Consider the following 24,294-nt stretch of genomic DNA (forward strand, 5'->3'; position numbering starts at 1 on the left):
CCTCCCAGAATTAGCTGACTGTGCTGTAGCCGTCATCCGGCTATGTTCTGGACGGCAAGCGGTTAAAGCGCGACATGTTCGGTATCTACTCGGCGTAACATCATCTTTCATATTATACAAACAAATTGGGGTAACTATTTTTTTTTTTTTTTTTTTAATTCAGTAAAGTGTATTTTTTTCCCAAAAAAAATTGTGTTTAAAAGACTGCTGTGCAAATACAGTTTCATACCTCCCAACCGTCCCTGAATGGGCGGGATTGTCCCGCAAAGGGAGGGCTTTCCCGCTGTCCCGCCCATGCACATAGAATCCCGCATGGCGCAGGATTTCATTGTGTGAAAATTTTCTTTGATTGGACCTCCCTTCTGCTTGTCTTAATGGTGATTGGCTGCACCCCATGGCAATCATATTCCTGTACTGGCCACTTACACTGCGCGTGGGGGCGGGGTCAGTTGCCGATATGTGCTGAAGACGAGGAGGTGCTTTCCAATGGAGGAGGACAGGTCAGAGTGCGCCTGATAGAAAAGTTGATGCAGTTAAGCTGTGGCAGTGTCCTGACAGATGACAGACGGATCTCTGGTGAAGTGTGTGCCCAGAATCTCATCAGATTCTTGGAAGACAGAAGCTGGGCTCAGGCTGCAGACACCGAGGACCACTAGTTCTGTCTTCTTCACCTGTACAGGACTCTGCAGGAGATAAGGAGAGCCGAGAACGGGGGAGAGTTCTGTGTCTCAATCTGAATTGCACTGTTTATGGTTTCTCTCCTGAGCTCTCTGTCCACCCCCCATTCATCCTCAATCCTGAGGTCTTCCTGTCCACCCCCCCCCCGTCCCATCCTGCAATCTCCCCGTCCAATCCTGCGATCTCCCCGTCCCATCCTGCGATCTCCCCGTCCAATCCTGCGATCTCCCCGTCCAATCCTGCGATCTCCCCGTCCAATCCTGCGATCTCCCCGTCCAATCCTGCGATCTCCCCGTCCAATCCTGCAATCTCCCCGTCCCATCCTGCGATCTCCCCGTCCAATCCTGCGATCTCCCCGTCCAATCCTGCGATCTCCCCATCCAATCCTGCGATCTCCCCGTCCCATCCTGCGATCTCCCCGTCCAATCCTGCGATCTCCCCGTCCAATCCTGCGATCTCCCCGTCCAATCCTGCGATCTCCCCGTCCAATCCTGCAATCTCCCCGTCCCATCCTGCGATCTCCCCGTCCAATCCTGCGATCTCCCCGTCCAATCCTGCGATCTCCCCATCCAATCCTGCGATCTCCCCGTCCAATCCTGCGATCTCCCCGTCCAATCCTGCGATCTCCCCATCCAATCCTGCGATCTCCCCGTCCAATCCTGCGATCTCCCCGTCCCATCCTGCGATCTCCCCATCCAATCCTGCGATCTCCCCGTCCAATCCTGCGATCTCCCCGTCCCATCCTGCGATCTCCCCGTCCAATCCTGCGATTTCCCCGTCCCATCCTGCGATCTCTCCGTCCAATCCTGCGATCTCCCCGTCCCATCCTGCGATCTCCCCGTCCCATCCTGCGATTTCCCCGTCCCATCCTGCGATCTCCCCGTCCAATCCTGCGATCTCCCCGTCTCATCCTGCGATCTCTCCGTCCAATCCTGCGATCTCCCCGTCCCATCCTGCGATCTCCCCGTCCAATTCTGCGATCTCCCCGTCCCATCCTGCGATCTCCCCGTCCAATCCTGCGATCTCCCCGTCCAATCCTGCGATCTCCCCGTCCCATCCTGCGATCTCCCCGTCCCATCCTGCGATCTCCCCGTCCAATCCTGCGATCTCCCCGTCCCATCCTGCGATCTCCCCGTCCAATCCTGCGATCTCCCCGTCCAATCCTGCGATCTCCCCGTCCCATCCTGCGATCTCCCCGTCCAATCCTGCGATCTCCCCGTCCCATCCTGCGATCTCCCCGTCCAATCCTGCGATCTCCCCGTCTCATCCTGCGATCTCCCCGTCCCATCCTGCGATTTCCCCGTCCCATCCTGCGATCTCCCCGTCCCATCCTGCGATCTCCCCATCCAATCCTGCGATCTCCCCGTCCAATCCTGCGATCTCCCCGTCCAATCCTGCGATCTCCCCGTCCCATCCTGCGATCTCCCCGTCCAATCCCGCGATCTCCCCGTCCAATCCCGCGATCTCCCCGTCCAATCCTGCGATCTCCCCGTCCAATCCTGCGATCTCCCCGTCCAATCCCGTGATCTCCCCGTCCAATCCTGCGATCTCCCCGTCCAATCCTGCGATCTCCCCGTCCAATCCCGTGATCTCCCCGTCCAATCCCGCGATCTCCCCGTCCAATCCCGCGATCTCCCCGTCTCATCCTGCGATCTCCCCATCCAATCCCGCGATCTCCCCGTCCAATCCCGCGATCTCCCCGTCCAATCCCGCGATCTCCCCGTCTCATCCTGCGATCTCCCAGTCCAATCCTGCGATCTCCCTGTCCACCCCCGTCTCATCCTGCGATCTCCTCGTCTCATCCTGCGATCTCCTCGTCTCATTCTGCCATCTCCCAGTCCACCCCCCAACCCCCTCCCCCCCCCCCCCCCCCGGGCCCCATCCCATCCTGAGGTCTCTTTGGACATGTGGCCCCATCCAGTGCGCTTCGTGTCTTCAGAAGTCAGGATGTATGCATAAACATAAGAGTGTTTCTCAGTCCAACTGTATTCAACTAGATTACATTCTTCTATTAAACTTTAAGCAAAATGCTTAAACACATGGTAAACATCCGCGATCAGCGGCCATATATCGGGATCCGTGATGAGGACCCGGCGGTCACGGATGTGTTCGGGTGCGCGCCCCAGGGGGCGCACGAGAGGGGAATTCTGGGAGGATGTCCCTGGACGCCCTCCCAGAGTTAAGAAACCACCCTGTAACCGTCATTTGGCTATGGGCTGGTTGTTAAGTGGTTAAAAAAAAAAAAAATGTTTGCGGCTGGAAAACCGCTGTAAAAATCCCATTTCCTGCTTCTTTGCTGTCGTTTTCAATCAAGGGATTTGGTGCTGATGATTCTCAGACATTCAGTAATTATTTCTTTTCAATGTGTCATTGGAAACCATGTGATCTCCTATCCATGCGTTTCTGATGCAGAGGAAAAACAAAACGCACTGGACTGCATGTGGTGTGAACCGGCCCTCAAACAAATCCAATAAAGAAATTTAATTTTTTTTTAAATTTCTTGATAAATTTAGTCCAATATTTATTCTGCTACATATTTTTGGTAAAAAAAAAACCCCAATAGGCGAATATTGATTGGTTTGGGCAAAAGTTATCACGTCTACAACCTATGGGATGGAGTTCCGGAGTTTTTATAATGGCGGCAGTCAGTGACTTATAGCAGGACTGCGACATTGCGGCGGACAAATCGTACGCACGATCAGAAAATATCGCTTTCGGATCGATCGTACGATAATCGGATCGTTAGTACAGAGCTTCCGAGAGCCGATCATGACAGTTCATCCGATATTATTCTATCGGACATGCATAAAAAACATTTTCGTACGATGCCGGATCGCACTATTTTCATTTAATCAGTACAGCTATCGTTCAAAAATGCAATACAACACATGACATCACTTCCCAATTTTTTTTTCTGTCATACGGGAATTTTCGTGACTTTAGTAAACTCATCAGATTCGAGATTAACATGTAAAAATAAACAGACGATCATCCGTCCGATAATCTCATCGTTTGTACTGTTGGGCTTGGTTTCCACTTGTGTGACTTGTCATGTGACTTGGGACTGCAAAGTCACATGACAAGTGGTACCCCAATGATTTCCAATGAGTACCAATCATATCTGTGCGACTTCAGAGTAGTCCCGGCACTGTTTTGGTCCCACTTTGATGCGACTTGAAGACCTCAGGAATACACAGGCATTGCTTCAAGTCGCATCAAAATTGCGGGCAATATCTTGCGACTTTCATGTCGCAATAGTGGAAACCGAGGCTAAGGTGTTTATTTACTAAAAATGAGTCACGTTTCTACATAGAAACCAATCAGCTTCTAACATCAGATCATTCAATGAAGCTTTGGTAATAAAACTTGGAAGCCGATTGATTACTATACAGAATTGTGACTCAGCACTCTCTAGCTTTAGTAAATTAACCCCTAACTGACACTTTTTTGGGGAACAGTGAGTCCAATACATTGATCGGTGCTAAAAATGTGCACTGCCACTGTGCTAATGACCCTGGCAGGGAAGGGGTTAACACCAGGGGAGATTGAAGGGTTATATGTGTTCCTAGGGAGTGATTACTAACTGTGGGGGAGGGGCTTGTACTGTGGGGAAGACAGAGATCCGTGTTCCTGCTCAGCAGAGACACAGAGATCACAACTTTCCCTTATCACAGAACGGCGATCTGCCTTGTTTACATCAGAAGACCGCTGTTATGTCTCTCTCGGGAACGATCGTCGGGTCTGTAGGACCCTCTGATTGGCTCCCGCCGTATCCAATCACAACCAGAGCGGATCGCCTGCAGCAGCTCACGTGCACGCCCCAGACCCATAAGCGCAGAATGGTGTACAGATCCCGCCCAGGGGAGCCGCCGTATATATATACAGTATACAGTCGGCAAGCGGAGAACCATTTTTTATTACATTTATTTTATATATTTTTTTCTTTACACCTTTTTACTTGTAATTTTATTGCTCTCACCAAGGAGGAGAATATTGATGTACAGATGATGACAATCTCACTGACAGATGACACGCCTGATGAGACAACAGAAGAGAGACTTCCCAGTACAGACAATGGGGGAAAGGGGACCAATGAAAAGTGTCTGACACTAAATTTGTCTCAGCCAATCAGAGATGATGGGTTGCTATGGGCAACGGCACCAGGTTGGATAAAACTTGTGTTTGACATATTTTTTTTTAATCCCCCCCTATGTGTCTGGTGCCTGCACTGTGGCCCTGAGATCACAGGAAAGGACGAGCAGGAGGGGGCTGTATGTACTAATGTTGTATAGGAGGAGGAGAGACAACTATCACACCATGGATTATCATCACACAATTCATAGAATATAAAGTAAACACGGAGTGGCTACAAGAAAATGCCCGCCTCTTTATAAACACGGAGTGGCTACAAGAAAATGGCCGCCTCTTTATAAACACGGAGTGGCTACAAGAAAATGGCCGCCTCTTTATAAACACGGAGTGGCTACAAGAAAATGGCCGCCTCTTTATAAACACGGAGTGGCTACAAGAAAATGGCCACCTCTTTATAAACACGGAGTGGCTACAAGAAAATGGCCGCCTCTTTATAAAGACAGAGTGGCTACAAGAAAATGGCCGCTGCTGTTTCAGGAGTGTGCTGATTGTTGTTACTATGGTAACCCGGGGACGTGTTTACTTCTGGAAGGAGAGGCGTGTACTTGGGGGATGTGGGGGATGTCCAGGGTGTGCACTCTGCAACACCAGGCTCCGCCCACCAGTACTATCATTGTTATTGGTTAGTTATCTATACCCAGACCCTGATATGAGGGGGGGGGGACTGTAGGGACCCTGATATCAGAGGGGGACTGTGGGGACCCTGATATAGGAGGAGGGGGACTGTGGGGACCCTGATATAAGAGGAGGGGGACTGTGGGGACCCTGATATAAGAGGAGGGGGACTGTGGGGACCCTGATATAAGAGGAGGGGGACTGTGGGGACCCTGATATAAGAGGAGGGGGACTATGGGGACCCTGATATCAGGGGGGGGGGGGGGCTGTGGGGACTCTGATATAAGAGGAGGGGGACTATGGGGACCCTGATATAGGAGGAGGGGGACTGTGGGGACCCTGATATAAGAGGAGGGGGGCTGTGGGAGCCCTGATACAAGGGAGGGGGACTGTGGGGACCCTGATATAAGAGGAGGGGGACTGTGGGGACCCTGATATAAGAGGAGGGGGACTATGGGGACCCTGATATAAGCGGAGGGGGACTGTAGGGACCCTGATATAAGAGGGGGAGCTGTGGGGACCCTGATATAAAGGGGGGGCTGTGGGAGCCCTGATATAAGGGAGGGGGACTGTGGGGACCCTGATATAAGAGGAGGGGGACTGTGGGGACCCTGATATAAGAGGAGGGGGACTTTGAGGACCCTGATATAGAAGGAGGAGGACTGTGGGGACCCTGATATAAGAGGAGGGGGACTGTGGAGACCCTAAAATAAGGGGGGGGGGCTGTGGGGACCCTGATTTAGAAGGAGGACTGTGGGGACCCTGATATAAAGGGGGGGCTGTGGGGACCCTGATATAAAAAGAGGAGGACTGTGGGGACTCTGATATCAGGGGGGGGCTGTGGGGACCCTAATATATGAGGAGGGGGGGCTATGAGGACCCTGATATAAGAGGAGGGGGACTGTGGAGACCCTGATATAAGGGGGGGCTGACTTGGGGGCTATTCACTCCTGGGGGCCCCTATCACACTGACACCAATGATTTATTCTATAGACATTTTCTCATTGTGTTTATTTGAATGACAATAACTCAGCGGATTCCCCCATTTTTCCCTCCATATCTTACATTCCGGTACATTTATTATATAAGATAAATGTTTTCTTTCTGTTGGGTCACGGAAGGATCTGGAAGAATTGTCCCAGGCCCCCCAGGGCTCACTAAGGTTGGGGTCCCCCGGGGCTCAGTAAGGTTGGGGCCCCCCAGGGCTCACTAAGGTTGGGGTCCCCCGGGGCTCACTAAGGTTGGGGCCCCCCGGGGCTCACTAAGGTTGGGGCCCCCCAGGGCTCACTAAGGTTGGGGTCCCCCGGGGCTCAGTAAGGTTGGGGCCCCCCAGGGCTCACTAAGGTTGGGGTCCCCCGGGGCTCACTAAGGTTGGGGTCCCCCGGGGCTCACTAAGGTTGGGGCCCCCCAGGGCTCACTAAGGTTGGGGTCCCCCGGGGCTCACTAAGGTTGGGGCCCCCCGGGGCTCACTAAGGTTGGGGCCCTCCGGGGCTCAGTAAGGTTGGGGCCCCCCCCTCGGCTGTAGACTTTGGTTATAAAGGATATAAGGCTTCTTCTTACAACTGATTTACTTTTCCAGGACAAACGTTCCCCCCGGAATATTCCAGGGATCTGTCCTCGGAGGATGGGGGAGGGGAGGAAGAAGATGGTGGAGAGGATATGGAGCCTCACTATGGAGTTCATCTACCTGATGACGGGAGAGGTGAGGAGGATTCTGGGAATTTCTCATGGACATCATTTGTCTACCAACCGGAAAAAGTGTCTCTTAGGCCCCTTTCACACTGAGGTGGTTTGCAGGCGGTATTGTGCTAACAATACCGCCTGCAAACCGCCCCTAAACAGCCTCCACTGTTTGTTCAGTGTGAAAGCCCGAGGGCTTTCACACTGAAGCGGTGCGCTGGCAGGATGGTGAAAAAAGTCCTGCAAACCGCTTCTTTGGAGCGGTGAAGGAGCGGTGTATTCACCGCTCCTAAACCGCTCCTGCCCATTGAAATCAATGGGACAGCGCGGCTATACCGCACTGTACGAGGGATTTTAACCCTTTTTCGTCTGCCAGCGGGGGGTTAAAACCGCACCGCTAGCGGCCGAATACAGCTGCAAGAACGACGGTACAGCAGCGCTAAAAATAGCGCTGTTGTACCGCCGACGCCCCCACCGCCCAATGTGAAAGGGACCTTAGATATAAATTCTTCTCAGTATATATGAGATCTAATATCTCAGAGCGCTTGTGATGACATCACTGGATCTGAAATAAGGTACACAATGTAGTAGAAAAGTTTTATTTATAAATGTCATTATCATTGGGGGGGGGAGGGGGGGACAATATATACGCAGGTTAAACTTGAGCTTTAAAAGCACCAGGGCCACCTTCATTTTGTCTTCTCCTATTGACTCCAATGTGTTTAAAAAATGTGTGAAATTTTACCAAAATGTCCTCATCTCTAATTTAAATTAAGTCCAGTGATAGTTGTTATAGTAACCTACAGTATCTCACAAAAGTAAGTACACCCCTCACATTTTTGTAAATCTTTTCTTCTATCTTTTCATGTGACAACACTGAAGAAATGACACTTGTCTACAATGTAAAGTAGTGAGTGTACAGCTTGTATAACAGTGTAAATTTGCTGTCCCCTCAAAATAACTCAACACACAGCCATTAATGTCTAAACCGCTGGCAACAAAAGTGAGTACACCCCTAAGTGAAAATGTCCAAATTGGGCCCAAAGTGTCAATATTTTGTGTGGCCACCATTATTTTCCAGCACTGCCTTAACCCTCTTGGGCATGGAGTTCACCAGAGCTTCACAGGTTGTCACTGGAGTCCTCTTCCCCTCCTTCATGATGACATCACATAGCTGGTAGATATTAGAGACCTTGTGCTCCTCCACCTTCCATTTGAGGATGCCCCACACATGATCAATAGGGTTTAGGTCTGGAGACATGCTTGGCCAGTCCATCACCTTTACCCTCAGCTTCTTTAGCAAGGCAGTGGTGGTCTTGGAGGTGTGTTTGGGGTCATTATCATGTTGGAATACTGCCCTGCGGCCCAGTCTCTGAAGGGAGGGGATCATGCTCTGCTTCAGTATGTCACAGTACATGTTGGCATTCATAGTTCCCTCAATGATCTGTAGCTCCCCAGTGCTGGCAGCACTCATGCAGCCCCAGACCATGACAATCCCACCACCATGCTTGACTGTAGAGAAGACACACTTGTCTTTGTCCTCCTCACCTGGTTGCCCCCACACACGCTTGTCACCATCTGAACCAAATAAGTTTATCTTGGTCTCATCAGACCACAGGACATGGTTCCAGTAATCCATGTCCTTAGTCTGCTTGTCTTCAGCAAACTGTTTGTGGTCTTTCTTGTACATCATCTTTAGAAGAGGCTTCCTTCTGGGAGGACAGCCATGCAGACCAATGTGATGCAGTGCGCGGCGTATGGTCTGAGCACTGACAGGCTGACCCCCCACCCCTACAACCTCTGCAGCAATGCTGGCAGCACTCATACGTCTATTTCCCAAAGACAACCTCTGGATATGACGCTGAGCCTGTGTAGAATCTTGGACTGGACTGGGTGAGATTTCTCCAGCTCCCAAAGTTGGGGGCATGAAATTGTCTATAATGTCTTGGTATGCTGACACCTTAAGAGTTCCCTTCACTAGAACTAAGGGGCCAAACCCAACCCCTGAAAAACAACCCCCACACCATAATCCCCCCTCCACCTAATTATTTGGACCAGTGCACAAAGCAATCGGCAGTGATCTGTGATCGCTGCATCCTTCAGACACAGCTGATTGCAGATCGGTGTTAAGAGCCAATCACAGCTGATCACAGATGTCAGCAGGATTTGCCAGTTATCGGCAATTCTCCCCTCACGTGAACAGCGTGTGAGGAGAGCAGAGCCGAAAACCGGCAAATCCACACAGGGGACATCTACACTGACAATCAGGACACTGATATTAGTGCAGCCCCAAAAGTGCCAACCAGTGCAGCCAATCAGTGCCGCTTATCATTGCCGCCTATCAGTGCCCATAAATGCCACATATCAGTGCCCATAAATGCCGCATATCAGTGCCCATAAATGCCGCATATCAGTGCCCATAAATGCCGCATATCAGTGCCCATAAATGCCGCATATCGGTGCCCATAAATGCCGCATATCGGTGCCCATAAATGCCGCATATCGGTGCCCATAAATGCCGCATATCAGTGCCCATAAATGCTGCATATCAGTGCCCATAAATGCTGCATATCAGTGCCCATAAATGCTGCATATCAGTGCCCATAAATGCTGCATATCAGTGCAGCCTCATCAGTGTCCATCAGTTAAGGAGAAAAATTACTTTTTCACAAAATTGTATAACAGAAACAAACAAAAAAAATTTTTTTGAAAATTTTTGGTCTTTTTTAGTTTGTTTAGCAAGAAGTAGAAATCCCAGCGGTGATTAAATACCACCAAAAGAAAGCTCTATCTTTCTCAAGAAAATGCTACAAATGTCATATGAGTACAGTGTTACATGACCGCGTAATTGTCATTCAAAGTGTGACAGCGCTGAAAGCTGAAAATTGGCCTGGGCAGGAAGGGGGTGAAAGTGCCCGGTAGGCAAGTGGTTAAAGTAAGACTATAGGCAAAACTTTTTTTATCATTATTTTGGATAGAGCAAGGGAGGGTTATAACCCCTGTATGCTGTATTTTTGCCATCTTTTTCCCATTGGGCAGATTTCCCTTCACTTCCTGTCACATAGCCAAACAGGAAGTGAGAGGAAATCCCTGCAAATTAAGGGAATTCCTTCGGGACCCCCCCAGGTCACCAGAACTGGTGTCCCCATTAGAAGATTCCCCCCTATTACTTTGTTTGGGGACAAGCAAACATTTGGGACAGAATAGGACAAATAAAGAGGATGAATCTCCCTAACGGGCACAGACAGCAATAAAAACTGACAGGGGTTCTAATCCCTCTCCACTCCATCCAAAACTTAAAAAAAAAAAGAGTTTGCCTTTAGGTATATGTTAAGTGGACTCAGTAAGGCTCCATTCACACTTGGCGTTTTGGGATCTCGGGCGGAATTAATGCGATTCTGCCCTTGATCTCCAAACGTACTAGAATCGCCAAACGCAGGTTCAGGTGCTATTATTTTAAATGGCGCCTAGAACACGGTTTTTCCTGCTCCTTTTTGGGAGACAGGCTTCACGCAATGTGCTTTGCTGCGATTGCCGAGCGATAAATTGTGAGGCAATCCTGGCAAAACCGCTCTGTGTTTTAGGTGCCATTGAAAATAATGGCCCCTGAACCTGCATTTTGCGATTTGTAGGGCGCTTCGAGATCGAGGGCAAAATCACAGCGTTTCTGCCCCGAGATCCTAAAACGCTGAGTGTGAATGGAGAGCCTTACTGAGTCCTCTTAAGCTCTTGATAATGATTGCAAATCCTGATGAAGGGGGTGGGGGTTGGCTCCCAGAACGTGTTGGACAGTTAATGAGATCATATGATAAATCATTAAAGTGATTTGGACTCGTTTCACCATGTGTTGTGTTCTTATGCTATGAACCCCATTCTGGGAAACCACTCACAAACAGGACCCCCTGATATTAGCTGTGACAACCCATCTTGGGGTACAACATTTTTGACTAATAAGGAAGATTTATTATAGATCAGATCTATTAGAGATATGAGCAGAGAGCACTACTACCAATGACCACTAATAAGGGGTATCCTTCCCAATGACCACCAATGTATGGGGTATCCTTCCCAATGACCACCAATGTAAGGGGTATCCTTCTCAATGAACACCAATGTATGGGGTATCCTTCTCAATGACCACCAATGTATGGGGTATCCTTCTCAATGAACACCAATGTAAGGGGTATCCTTCCCAATGACCACCAATGTATGGGGTATCCTTCTCAATGAACACCAATGTAAGGGGTATCCTTCCCACTGACCACCAATGTAAGGGGGTATCCTTCCCAATGACCACCAATGTAAGGGGTATCCTTCCCAATGAGCACTAATGTAAGGGGTATCCTTCCCAATGAACACCAATGTAAGGGGTATCCTTCCCACTGACCACCAATGTAAGGGGTATCCTTCCCACTGATCTCCAATGTATGGGGTATCCTTCCTAATGACCACCAATGTAAGGGGTATCCTTCCCACTGACCACCAATGTAAGGGGGTATCCTTTCCAATGAACACCAATGTAAGGGGTATCCTTCCCAATGACCACCAATGTAAGGGGGTATCCTTTCCAATGAACACCAATGTAAGGGGTATCCTTCCCAATGACCACCAATGTAAGTGGTATCCTTCCCAATGACCACCAATGTAAGGGGTATCCTTCCCAATGAACACCAATGTAAGTGGTATCCTTCCCAATGAACACCAATGTAAGTGGTATCCTTCCCACTGACCACCAAAGTAAGGGGGTATCCTTCCCACTGACCACCAATGTAAGGGGTATCCTTCCCACTACCATGCCCCTGTTAAAGACCCATAGAGTCGAAACGCAACGGACCAGCTTTCTTTTGCTTCCCACATTGCTTTTATTCATATATTTTATTCACCTGATCACTTTTATTCCAATATATCTTGCATTCTGTTGTACGATATTTTAAATTTCATTAAACCACATTTGGTTGGACCTGCACCATATGGAGCCTATCTTTCTATTCCATTTTACGTTTGGGCATTGGTGACCACCTTTCCCCACTACCATCTCCTGGATTAACCTGGTTGTCGGGTTTCCATTGCTGTCTTGTTCTATGGTGTAGAGTCGCAAGACCACTCATCCTATCCAGCGTGGCATCCTTGCAGAGTCCAGTTACCAGGAACCAAGGATTCGGAGCTGATCTGACCCACTGCCGTCTGGCCTGTGTGTCCATCGCATCCGAGTAAGAGCACCCAACTTCTTATCTGAGAATTCCTGGAAGGCCTTTCATCGCTTCACCTGGATTACATGTGCAGACCCTTTCTGGAAGATGATCCTTCTTTTTTCACGCACTTGTTTGGACTTTGGTGTTCACTATTTGTGAACTCACATTTTATTTTTTTTGCATTGCATATATTTGTAGACATTCTCCCCATGTGTTTGAGTGGTTTATACTGACACTATTACTGCCACTGAGAAACCAGCCATTCCTTGTCACTAGTCCCTTCATTGTGTGTTTACCTTTTAGTCACAATCACAGATGTTTCCATTGATTTGGTCGCATTATTTAGCGCTACACTCATTTTTGTATATCCTTCCCACTGACCCCTCAAGAATGAGATTTCAGAAGGGGTTCCCAAAGACTTGAAAATTATTACCCCTGGGGTAATAAGGTTGAGGAAGGTTAGTATATTGTACAGCGTTGTCATATGAAAAGGACGAGGACGGGCAGTTGCACGGGGGCCCCTGAATGCACACCAGACCTATCTACATGTGTAAGCAGCTCTCTTGCCAGTTCTCGCCAAGCTGGCCATACCCTCCCAGGGCAGAGACTTCACTAAAAGGGGTGCTAATCAGTGGCGGCCTGTCCATATGGGGCGCCGGCCCCCTGATCCATGCGCCCGGCCCCTGTTTGCCCCCCCCTTCAAAATGGAGCACCAGCCACCACTGATGCTAACCCCTACTTACACATGGCCTATACCTGCAAACAACATACACTATATTGTCAAAAGTATTGGGACGCCTGCCTTTACACACACATGAACTTTAATGACCTCCCAGTCTTAGTCTGTAGGGTTCAATATTGAGTTGGCCCACCCTTTGCAGCTATAACAGCTTCACCTCTTCTGGGAAGGCCGTCCACAAGGTTTAGGAGGGTGTCTATGGGAATGTTTGACCATTCTTCCAGAAGAGCATTTGTGAGGTCAGGCGCTGATGTTGGATGAGAAGGCCTGGCTCGCAGTCTCCACTCGAATTCATCCCAAAGGTGTTCAACCAGGTTGAGGTCAGGACTGTGTGCAGGCCAGTCAAGTTCCTCCACCCTAAACTCGCTCATCTGTTTCTTTATGGACCCCTCCACCAAATGATTTGGACCAGTGCACAAAGCAAGGTACTGTACATAAAGACATGGAAGAGCGAGTTTGGGGTGGAGGAACTTGGCTGGCCTGCACAGACTCCTGACCTTCAACATGATAGAATATCTCTGGGATGAATTAGAGCAGAGACTGCCAGCCTTAGCCCCGGTTCACACAGGGGCGGCACGACTTGCAGGTCGCCTCAGCGACCATTAGAACGGTTCCATTGTACAGAACGGGAGGCGACTTGTCAGGCGGCTAGGTCGTCTGACAAGTCGCCCCTGTGTGAACCGGCTCTAAGACTGGGATGCCATTAAAGTTCATGTGCCTGTGAAAAGGCAGGCGTCCCGATACTTTTGACAATATAGTGTATCTGCTGCCAAAACATGACTAATATACAGAGACTAGACTTTTGGTGTTGATGTAGGGTTGCCACTTTTTCTTCAAGCCAAACCCGAACACTTTAGGGGTGCACAGAAATTTTTTTTTCTAGTATACACTGTAGGATTGTAACAGACCTGGAACACCTTTTGGGCGTTCCAAAGAGAATGGTAATGCGGCACACATAGTGCCCCCTCACCCTGCTGTCAGGTCCTGTTCTGAGCCACGTTCCTGTCTGAATAATGTGTCCGGGTTTGAGGTGAACTGAAACACAGACACATGATTCAAAACCTGGACTGTCCAGGTGAATTTCGGACAGTTGGCAACCCTATGTTAATAGTGTTTCCCATCACCATCCCATGGCCTAAGGGTGATATAATCATGAAATGTGGGATGAGACTCCCCACCCTGCTGTCATTCATCATTATAATAAAAATATAGAGACAGGAAAAAAAAACCTTCACATACAAAAGACAATTAAGGTGCACACAATTTTATTGAAATTTAAAATTTTTTACAAGGAAACATTTTTACAAGAAAATTATTGTAGGTCTTCGGAGAACATTGGTCGGTCCATCACTGTCATCCTCTGACTCCTCAGAGGCGGGGCCTTTTCAGACTCCTAAACCTTCAGGATGATTCAGAGGAAGGCGAAAACCCCCTCAGTCAGATGGGCTCCAAAGGGGAAAAAATTCCTTCCTGACCCCCTAAGGCGATCGGATAGTCCCTGAATCATCAGTCTAGGGTGACCAGTTCATCTCCCTGTGAAATGCATGACTTTCTATACTGTTTAAGACAATATAGATCAGAACATACATTCTATCTCTCATCAATATAGAGCCTCGGATCATCTGATTTGACTTTTATTTTAGAGGGACAAAGTCTGACTTTTTAAGGTCCCCACATCAAGGCGGTATAGATAAGAACGTACATTTTATTTCTCATTTGCAGATAACAAGACATAAAAACATTGTGACAACATCCACTGACTTTCCTATTACTAAGACCTCCATCCATGTAATCCCATACATCTCCTGGGGTTACATGGATAGAATTCCGGGAAATGTTATCCAGAGGGAGGCCCATTCCCAAGTCCCCCCTCCCCCCCCTGGGGAGCAACCAATCCAGATCACTCCCAGAGAGTCAATGCTGCAGATGCCATTGGCAGGAAATATGGAGGAAGAGTGGGCTATGGGGGAGGATTCTATCCTGGAAGGAAGTGGGAAAACAGGACAAAGGTGTCTCACAGTCTCCCTCCTATTCTCAGTCGTCACAGTTCCATGGGTGCAGTGTGGGTCAGAGCACAGTGGACCCCACCCCCCATGGGGCCCATGTGCACTGCACACTTTGCACCCATGGATAGTACGCCATGCTAAAATGGCCAATTTTAGAATGCTGGCAGGTGTGAAGGAGCCCTTAGTGGTTTAAGAAGATGGACACTCCTATTTTTTTTCCCAATTATATGCTGGTTAGACTCCTCCCCTATCGCACCCGCTCCACCTCCACATGTCCTGCCAATGACATGTGTGGCAGTGACTCTTTGGGAGTGGTCTGAGCGGGTTGTTCCCTGGGGGTGGAGCTTGAGATCACGCTTCTCTCTGGATGGCCTTCCGGATTGTGGCTGCTCTACCAATGTACAGTACGCATGCCCATGTCACGTGTGCCGTCATACGCCGCTATCGTGCAGCAGTCAGATCACATGTGATGGGTGGTCTGATCTGTGACACAACCACATTCTCTGGAGATCTTGGTAATAGGGAAGTCAATGGTTATTGTCACAATGTCTTTATGTCTTGTCATCCGTAGATGATAAATAAAATGTATCTTCCTACCTATATCATTGGGACCTTGAAAAGGTTGAAATTTGTCCCTGAAAAATAAATGTCACATTAGATGGTTGTAGATCCTTCAGAATCTAATGATCTGAGGCTCTACATTGATGATCCTGCCTCTCCGATGGTGGTGATGAGGCTCTACGGTGAGGATCCTGGCTCTTCGATGGTGGTGATGAGGCTGTATGGTGAGGATCCTGGCTCTTCGATGGTGGTGATGAGGCTGTGCAATGATGTTACTGCCTCTCCAATGGTGGTGATGAGGCCCTACGGTGAGGATCCTGGCTCTCCGATGGTGGTGATGAGGCTCTACGGTGAGGATCCTGGCTCTTCGATGGTGGTGATGAGGCGCTACGGTGAGGATTCTGGCTCTCCGATGGTGGTGATGAGGCTGTATGGTGAGGATCCTGGCTCTTCGATGGTGGTGATGAGGCTGTACAATGATGTTACTGCCTTTCCAATGGTGGTGATGAGGCCCTACGGTGAGGATCCTGGCTCTCCGATGGTGGTGATGAGGCCACTGGCTACAGCTTCAGACGCTCACTCATGTAGGTGAAGCCATAGAATTTCTTCTGCTCCTCTGGCTCTATCGGCTTCTCATTGTCTTCTTCAAATTGAATGAATTTATCCCCTGCCACTCCTTCATCTAGATTTTCCTCAGGAATCTGGAAAGAGAAAAAAGTCTTGTCAATGTTTCTGATTTATTCAGAAAAAAAAAAAACCTAGAAATCTCCCCATTGTGCTGGGACTTCTTCCTTATATGTATACTTACATTTCCTGATGGAAATGGTGGTGGTGATTTCCCTTGCTCTGTCTCCTTCCAGTCCACCTTCCGTAAGAAGGGGTGTTCTCGGATGTCGCTTACTAGCCTCATCCGCTCCTCTTGGTCCTTACATAGAAACTGTAAAAAGGAAAAGAATAGAATAAGAAACACTGAAATAACATGAACAATCTCTGAAGAATAGAACTCCCCTTTTAATATGTAATTCTGACAGTTACACGTTTCTTATATCACTCTTATGATGATGGCAGCCCCAGGGGAGTTCTATAGGCTGTCTGTGTAAGGAATGTCCCCAGAAATTGAATTCACCAGACATTCACTGGACATCACAAGGGACACAGGGGCTACTGCTTTCCTTATGAAAGATGAAGACAGATCCTTCCATTAAGCAGTCAGCTTGCTGAAAGTACTGCTATGACTTCAATCGATGTGTGCAGGTAAACATGTGAAATTTCGAATGCATCTTCTAAAATCCTAATAAGATATATGTAACCTGGAAAGGACTTTGTCCCTTAAAAAATATAAAACCTCTATGTATACTTACGATCTTTATGATGTCGCAGAGGAAAGGGTCCATGTCTTCTGGATAATCCGGTTCCACGGTGGTCACTATCTTCAATTCTTCCTTTAAGGACTCTTGGCTACTAAAGAAAGGATGTCTGCCGACCGCCATCATATATACTATTATTCCCAGTGAATAATAGTCGACCATGCCAAAGTATGGCAATCTTTGAAGGACCTGTAAAAACATAAAGAAGAGAAAGATAAATAAGCTCATTGTCAGGCCAGGCAGAGGACAGAGATGACTCCATGCTGGTATATGTGACCTATGAAGCCTAACAGGAGTCCTAAAATTGTGCTCAAAAGACATTAAACTAAGGCGGAGCTTGCGAATATTGGGGCTTTGGGTCTCCCAGAGATACAAATTAAAATTGGTTGAAGTCTCCCGAATTGAGGGAAATTTCTCTTTTAAAGAATTGTCCCCAGAACAGGCGTCCCCATTGAAGGTTTCTCCTCACCTCATGTTCTGGGGAAAACTCTAAAACTTTGGATCTTACTTTCTTTCTCAATGACAGTGGTCACCAATACAAACAGATGAGGTCCCAATGGGGACACCTATGTAAAACTGTCAGAGGATCAAACCCTTCCCTGCTCTTACCAAAACATAAAGAGAAAGGTAATGACTACACTTTAATAGTCCTTTTTAAAATGGGAGACAGAGGTATACTGACCCCAATAGCTGAATGTTCACAAGCGCTCATCATGTTAACGAGAAGGAGTCCAGCAGGTGGACAATCCCTGAAGCTTTTATCCCATTTATATGTGTGAATCGGGCTGAACAGAGCCAGCTATCTACACCTGACCTTAATGTCTCATAAATTCCCACCTTTTGTTGGGGACATAGTTCCAGTCTGGAAACCCATTGAAAGCAACCAGGGCACCAGTGGAGAAATTCTTAATTTAGTGAAAAGTGAGCCCCCTTTGTCTTATCTCTATATCCCATAATAACAAACATTACAATTATATCTAATATCAGGTGATTAGCACGTATATCTTACCTCTGGCGCCATGTACGATTTTGTCCCGGCTCGTCCTTCAGTCCTCTTGGACTCTGTAACTCCAGCAACTGACAGGCCAAAATCGGTGATTTTGATGTGGCCGTCGTCATCCAAGAGGATATTTTCAGGCTTGAGGTCTCTGTGGATGATCTCCCTAGAATGCAGAAACTGCAGACCGCAGATCATTTCCGCTATGAAGTATCTGATGGGGAAAGAGATATATGAATTAGCATCCCAAATTATTGCAGACCAATTAAGTCTAGAGATGAAATGACTTCCCCCTATAGTACATAGGGGTGTGGATGGTCAGGGCTCAGATGAAGGGGGTGATCACATCATTTCCTCAGTGGTCGGTCACCCCCCCACTACAGAGTGACCCGGTTATTGATCTTACCTGATGGTGTCCTCAGAAAATGGTCCTAAAAAGAGGGTGTCAAAGAGATCCCCTCTACTCAGGCATTCCATGACAAAGACGAGATAATTCTGTGTAAAAATAAGAAGTAAAGTTTACATTATAGACATGCAGGATTTCATTTTGTAATAGACAGAGACACACACACACAAGTTAGGAAAACTGGACAGAGAAACTATGAAAGTCGTCATTGCTAGACTGTCCTTATTGAAATGCTAGTCTGGCTGTTCTGGTGATCGAATGAATTAATTCTTTGGTTCACCATCCTAAAAGCCCCATGTAGATCAGAAGACTTCTCCTGTCTTGCTAGCTGCAGACCTTTTTCTAAGTGACTCAAAGTTTTGATACCAGAAGCAACCCGGTAGTCATTTCAAAAGCAGGCCAGCAATGGCAGTTTCTTAAAATGAGTTTTTTAAATAAAACCTCTACTCTGTACAGTTTACCTAACCAACCTCTAGGCTTGAAGGAGGCACTCTAGAGTTCTGCTCTTCCCCATACTGCTTTCCACCCCACTACAGCCGGACCCCTCAGGAAAAACCTGGTGTGGGACACAAGTGAAGCTCCCTTCCACCTCTCACAATTCAGCACTCAGTGCCTAAGGGACTATTTGACAGGTGTGAAGACCGTCATATGAGGGGGAAGGGGGATGCTTAGCCTTGTGTAAATTTCAGCTCCCAAAAAACTCACCATTTGCATAACAATTTTAGGGGGTCTGGATCAGTAGTGGAGTGCAATACAGGAAAGAGGTGAAGAAATTGGAAGGTGAAAAGACTTACCTTTGTCTGGAACGTTCCAAACAGATGTGTAATAAATGGACTCTCGCTGGCTGCCTTCAGCACGTCACGTTCTATGAAAATCATCTCACAATCATCATATTTAAGTATTTTTGTCTTTTCCACAATTTTAACCGCCAGCTTCTGGTCAATGGCGGGATGAGAGGCTAACAGCACAAGCCCATAGGATCCCTCTCCGAGGATTCTATGACAGGTCATCTTTTCAAAGGAGAGTACGCATGGCTGGTCCTCGATGACCTTGGTGCATGGGATTGGTGGGGCCATCTCATGGTTTGTGCTACTGATGGATGAAGATTGAAGACTATCATCACTGCTGAGTGAAAAAGATGAAGATAGATTGCTTATTATGTCTGAGAGTGAGAGAGATTTGCTCAATTTGACGCTTCTGCATCTAGCTGGTTTCTTGTCCATACTGGTGGATGGACTGATTTCAATTTTGATGTCCTTGGTTGATGGAGTGACTTGTGTTTCTTTGTCCTCCATAGCTGCAGCCTGTACAGTCTTCTGGTCTTCATCGGTGGATGGAGTGACTTGTACGTTCTTGTCCTCCAAAGACACCGTCTGTACAGTCTTCTGGTCCTCATCGGTGGATGGAGTGACTTGTATGTTCTTGTCTTCCATAGACACCGTCTGTACAGTCTTCTGGTCCTCATCGGTGGATGGTGTGACTTGTATGTTCTTGTCCTCCATAGACACCGTCTGTACAGTCTTCTGGTCCTCTTCGGTGGATGGAGTGACTTGTATGTTCTTGTCCTCCATAGTTGAGGCCTGTACAGTCTTCTGGTCCTCAGTGGTTGATGGAGTGACTTGTGTTTCTTTGTCCTCCATAGTTGCAGCCTGTGCTGTCTCCTGGTTTTCATCGGTGAATGGAGTGACTTGTATGTTCTTGTCCTCCATAGACACCGTCTGTACAGTCTTCTGGTCCTCATCGGTGGATGGAGTGACTTGTATGTTTTTGTCCTCCATAGATGAGGCCTGTACAGTCTTCTGGTCATCATTTGTTGATGGAGTTGTTTGTGTTTGTTTGTCCTCCATCATTTTATCCAGTTCAGCCTTACTGATGTATGGAACCCAGATGTAAGGCTGCCTGACGTTGAGACGTTCATCGTTTTGGCCTACAGAGAGAAGTAAACAGTCATTTTTATTCTTGCTCTTTACACGTCATTGATCGATCTTACACGGAATCTGTGCACATTTAGATGTATCGTCATATATAAGTGTCATGAATGAGTGCTATGGAAATAATCTGGTGTTACGCGTTTCCCTTTATGTGATTCTCTGTATACATGGACAATATGGGAGTTTTCTGCCCCGAGGGGTCCATTCTCAGTGCTTGGCTTTCTATGTCAGAACAAGTGTATGTCTAACAGCACTTCCCCCCTGAATTCCCATACTTCAAGTGGAACTCTGGGCAAAATAAAAAATGACATCTATGATGTAGTCTGTCACTGGTATGACGTTCTTGTTTTTCTGGGTCCCCCCCTCATAACACAGCTTTATTGCCTGGTGGTCCTGCCTGCAAGTCTGTTATTTTTCAAGTTCTTTTATCAGACCAAGCTGTCCAGCAAAAGAGGCAGTTAGAGGGCAAAGTCAAACCACTTAACACTGCTGGGTCCCTATCAAAAAAGAGATTGATCTGCATTTGTGCCACCTCCGGCAGCCCACCTACAGTAAATCCTACCATGGCAGCCAGAGAGGGTGGTACAGATGCTGCAGCCTTGGTTAGATTTGATCATCCCAAGTTTGCCCATTGAAGACAATAGGATCATGCCAGTACGCTTTGATCACAGTTGGGGCACAGAATTTCAATACAAAATCCCACTTGAAATTTAATTTTTTTTTTTTTTTTTAAACTGAATACAGGAGGGGGGCAGGATCACCTCCCGAACGTACAGAGACCGCTGCTCTTCCGCCAACATGTTCATAATGACGTATCGTCTTAAATAAACTGTATACAGTGAGACATGGTGCCAAATGTACTAACAATAGAGGTGGATGTGGCTTCAAAATATGGCGCAAATTATTGGGGCGTGGCCTAAATTATCCTGTTGAAACCATGTCTGAGCCTACTTCCAGTATACACTGCACATACTGTATATACCACTGCTGTGATATATATTTTATAATATATATTGTGACAAATATCTCCCTAAAGGAAATCCTAAAGCCAAAACTTGCCCCCCATTTTGGGTGGAGGAGGGAATGGTAGAACCCCTGTCAGTTTTATTATTGTCATTTGTGTCCCAATGGAGAGATTTCCCTTTATTTCCCGTTCTAGACAAAATTGAGAAGAAATCTCCCCCAAAGTGAGCCCAGTCCCCTCCTAGACAGTAAAAGCCGTGTCCCCATTAGAAGATTTCCCCTCTGTATATATAGAGGTGACCCCACTATGTGTATATAGAGGTGACCCCCCCCCCCCCCCAATATATAAATACAGCATCTATCTGTCCACATATTAAAGCATTATGATTAGTAATTATCAATTAATGTAATTATTTACTAATAAGTACTGATAGATAGATAGATAGATAGATAGATAGATAGATAGATAGATAGATAGATAGATAGATAGATAGATAGATAGATAGATAGAAAAAAAAAAATATATATATATATATATATATATACTATTATTTTTGTATTATGTATCTCTATCGATCTATATAATTTTTATATATAAAACAGTACTTATTAATTCATAATTACATGAATTGATAAATAATATATGTATATACAGTATATATCTTTATATATTTTATATATATATATATACTGTATACACATATATTATTTATCAATTCATGTAATTATGAATTAATAAGTACTGTTTTATATATAAAAATGATATAGATCGATAGATATACATAATAAAAAAAATTGTATGTATATATATATATATATATATATATATATATAACTATTTTTTTTATTATGTATATCTATCGATATATTGCATATATAGTATATATCTTTATATATATATATATATATATATTTTAGATAGATTTACTGTATATGCATATATATATTATTTATCAATTCATGTAATTATTATTAAATAAGTACTGTTAAAAAAAAAAAATATATATATATAATATATAAAACATACTTATTAAATAATACATACATATTAAATAATACATACATACATACATTTTTAGATAGATTTTATATCTATCTAAAAATGTATGTATGTATATGTGTGTGTGTGTATGTGTGTATATATATATATATATATATATATATATATATATATATATATATATATATATATATATATATATATATAATTTTTTTTTTTTTTTTTTTTTAGATAGATTTACTGTATATGCATATATATATTATTTATCTTTTCATGTAATTATTATTAAATAAGTACTGTTAAAAAAATATATATATATATATATATATATATATATATATATATATATATATATATATATATATATATATATATATATATATTTTTTTTTTAACAGTACTTATTTAATAATAATTACATGAATAAAATATCTGCTATGGAAAGGCTTGATTGCTTTGCACTGTGGCTTATTTCTGCACCTCATCCTATATACCCTATATACTGGATTATTTTTATATATATATATATAACATCCATCATGTGACCTTGGATTATAATTCTCTAATATTTTACTTACTATGAACATCTTCTTCTGAGATTTTGGGGCGCTGGCAGGGCCAGATTCTACCTATGGCAGCTATGACCCTCTGCCCAATAGCCCTGACTCCTCCCCTTTTAGGGGAGGTAGTTTGGGGCGGTGGATTTGCCTGGTGCTCCTCTGGTAAAGGGCGCACATTTAGCAATAAAACAGGTTCTTCTTTGTTGTTCTTCAGAAGATCCTTTGCTTTGTAACCGTACGTTCTCCTAAATCGTGTCATTGTTCTTATAGAACTCACAACACTGCAGAGAGATCGAGATTGCATCCTGCTCGGTCAGAATACACGAAGCAAGTGAGCTGCAGGTGCTGTGTGTGTCAGTTATAGTGGAGTGGAGGAGCTACACTATGACATCATAGGTGCCGTATGCAAATGAGGTGGTCACATGACCAGCCACAGCAACATTTCTGAGCCACAGCTGAAATCCATTGATTGAGCCTTCTATGTGGGTTTATTTATCAATTATTTCACCAATAAATAAATAGGGGACATTTTTGTTCATTTGACATCCACTTTCTCCGTGTTTTTATGTATCCATTTCATAATAAAATCATTTTCTTCCTGTCTGTAGACTGAATTCACACAGCTTCACCAGCTGGATGAGCTGATTGGCTGTTCTATTTTTAGCACCAACTGACAAAAATTCAAATCTGCAGCCAGTCTGGCGAAAACCTGTTTAACCCCTTCACTGCCGGGGACTTTTTTATCAAATGTATTTTGCATATTAAAATGAGCAGAAAACCCCCCAAAAAGTATATATTTTCTGAGAGCAGAGGCTCTGCAGAATAAAAAGGCGGCATTTGTAATCTTTTATGTCACACGATATTTGCAGTTATTTATCAAACGCATATTATTAGAAAACAAATATGCTAAAATGAATTTTAATGCTAACAAAAGCAATATTATACCGATTTTGTTTTGCAGGACAGAGTAGCTCCTCTGGACCATTTTGCCACGTTCCGGTTTGTGTGATTTGCTGCATTTTGTTGTGCGACAAAGCGAGTCTTTTCTAGGCAGGTTCTTTGTACAATTAATAAATAATGACGCCGCAAGTGCAAGTGCGTCACGGCCGAAAAAATTTGGGGATTTTTTTTCACTTTATTTGTTTTTTTGGGGGATTTTTCTTTCATTTTTCGGATCATTCGTTATGATCGAAATTCGTTATTTCGAATGAATTCATAAATTTGGAAGAATTCGGATTCATACGTTCCATTTGTATAAACGCGGTATTCGTTTTTTTTGTTTTTTTTTTAATTCGTATTCATTACGTTCACCAACAGGCAGACAAATTTTAAAGGAAATTTCAATACCCACTTTTTATTAGTTTATAGCTATTATTATAGTTTTTATTTTTATACTTTATTATTAATAAATAATAATAATAATTTAAAAAATATATATATATATATAT

The 24,294-nt window shown here is 45.4% G+C and overlaps 1 long non-coding RNA gene across 2 annotated transcripts; it reads left to right on the top strand.

Annotated features, from left to right (window-relative positions):
• Positions 1-442: 442 nt before the first annotated feature.
• Positions 443-23,214, top strand: LOC141102375 (uncharacterized). 2 transcript variants are annotated; one of them, XR_012235092.1, is made up of 3 exons: positions 443-500; positions 7,025-7,147; positions 23,117-23,214. It is a non-coding gene; the product is annotated as an uncharacterized lncRNA (long non-coding RNA). The 2 variants fall into 2 exon arrangements; XR_012235093.1 differs by lacking the exon at positions 443-500 and adding an exon at positions 5,330-5,452.
• Positions 23,215-24,294: the final 1,080 nt, after the last annotated feature.

Source organism: Aquarana catesbeiana, linkage group LG07 (assembly GCF_042186555.1).
Source record: "Aquarana catesbeiana isolate 2022-GZ linkage group LG07, ASM4218655v1, whole genome shotgun sequence".
Taxonomy (NCBI): Eukaryota; Metazoa; Chordata; class Amphibia; order Anura; family Ranidae; genus Aquarana; species Aquarana catesbeiana.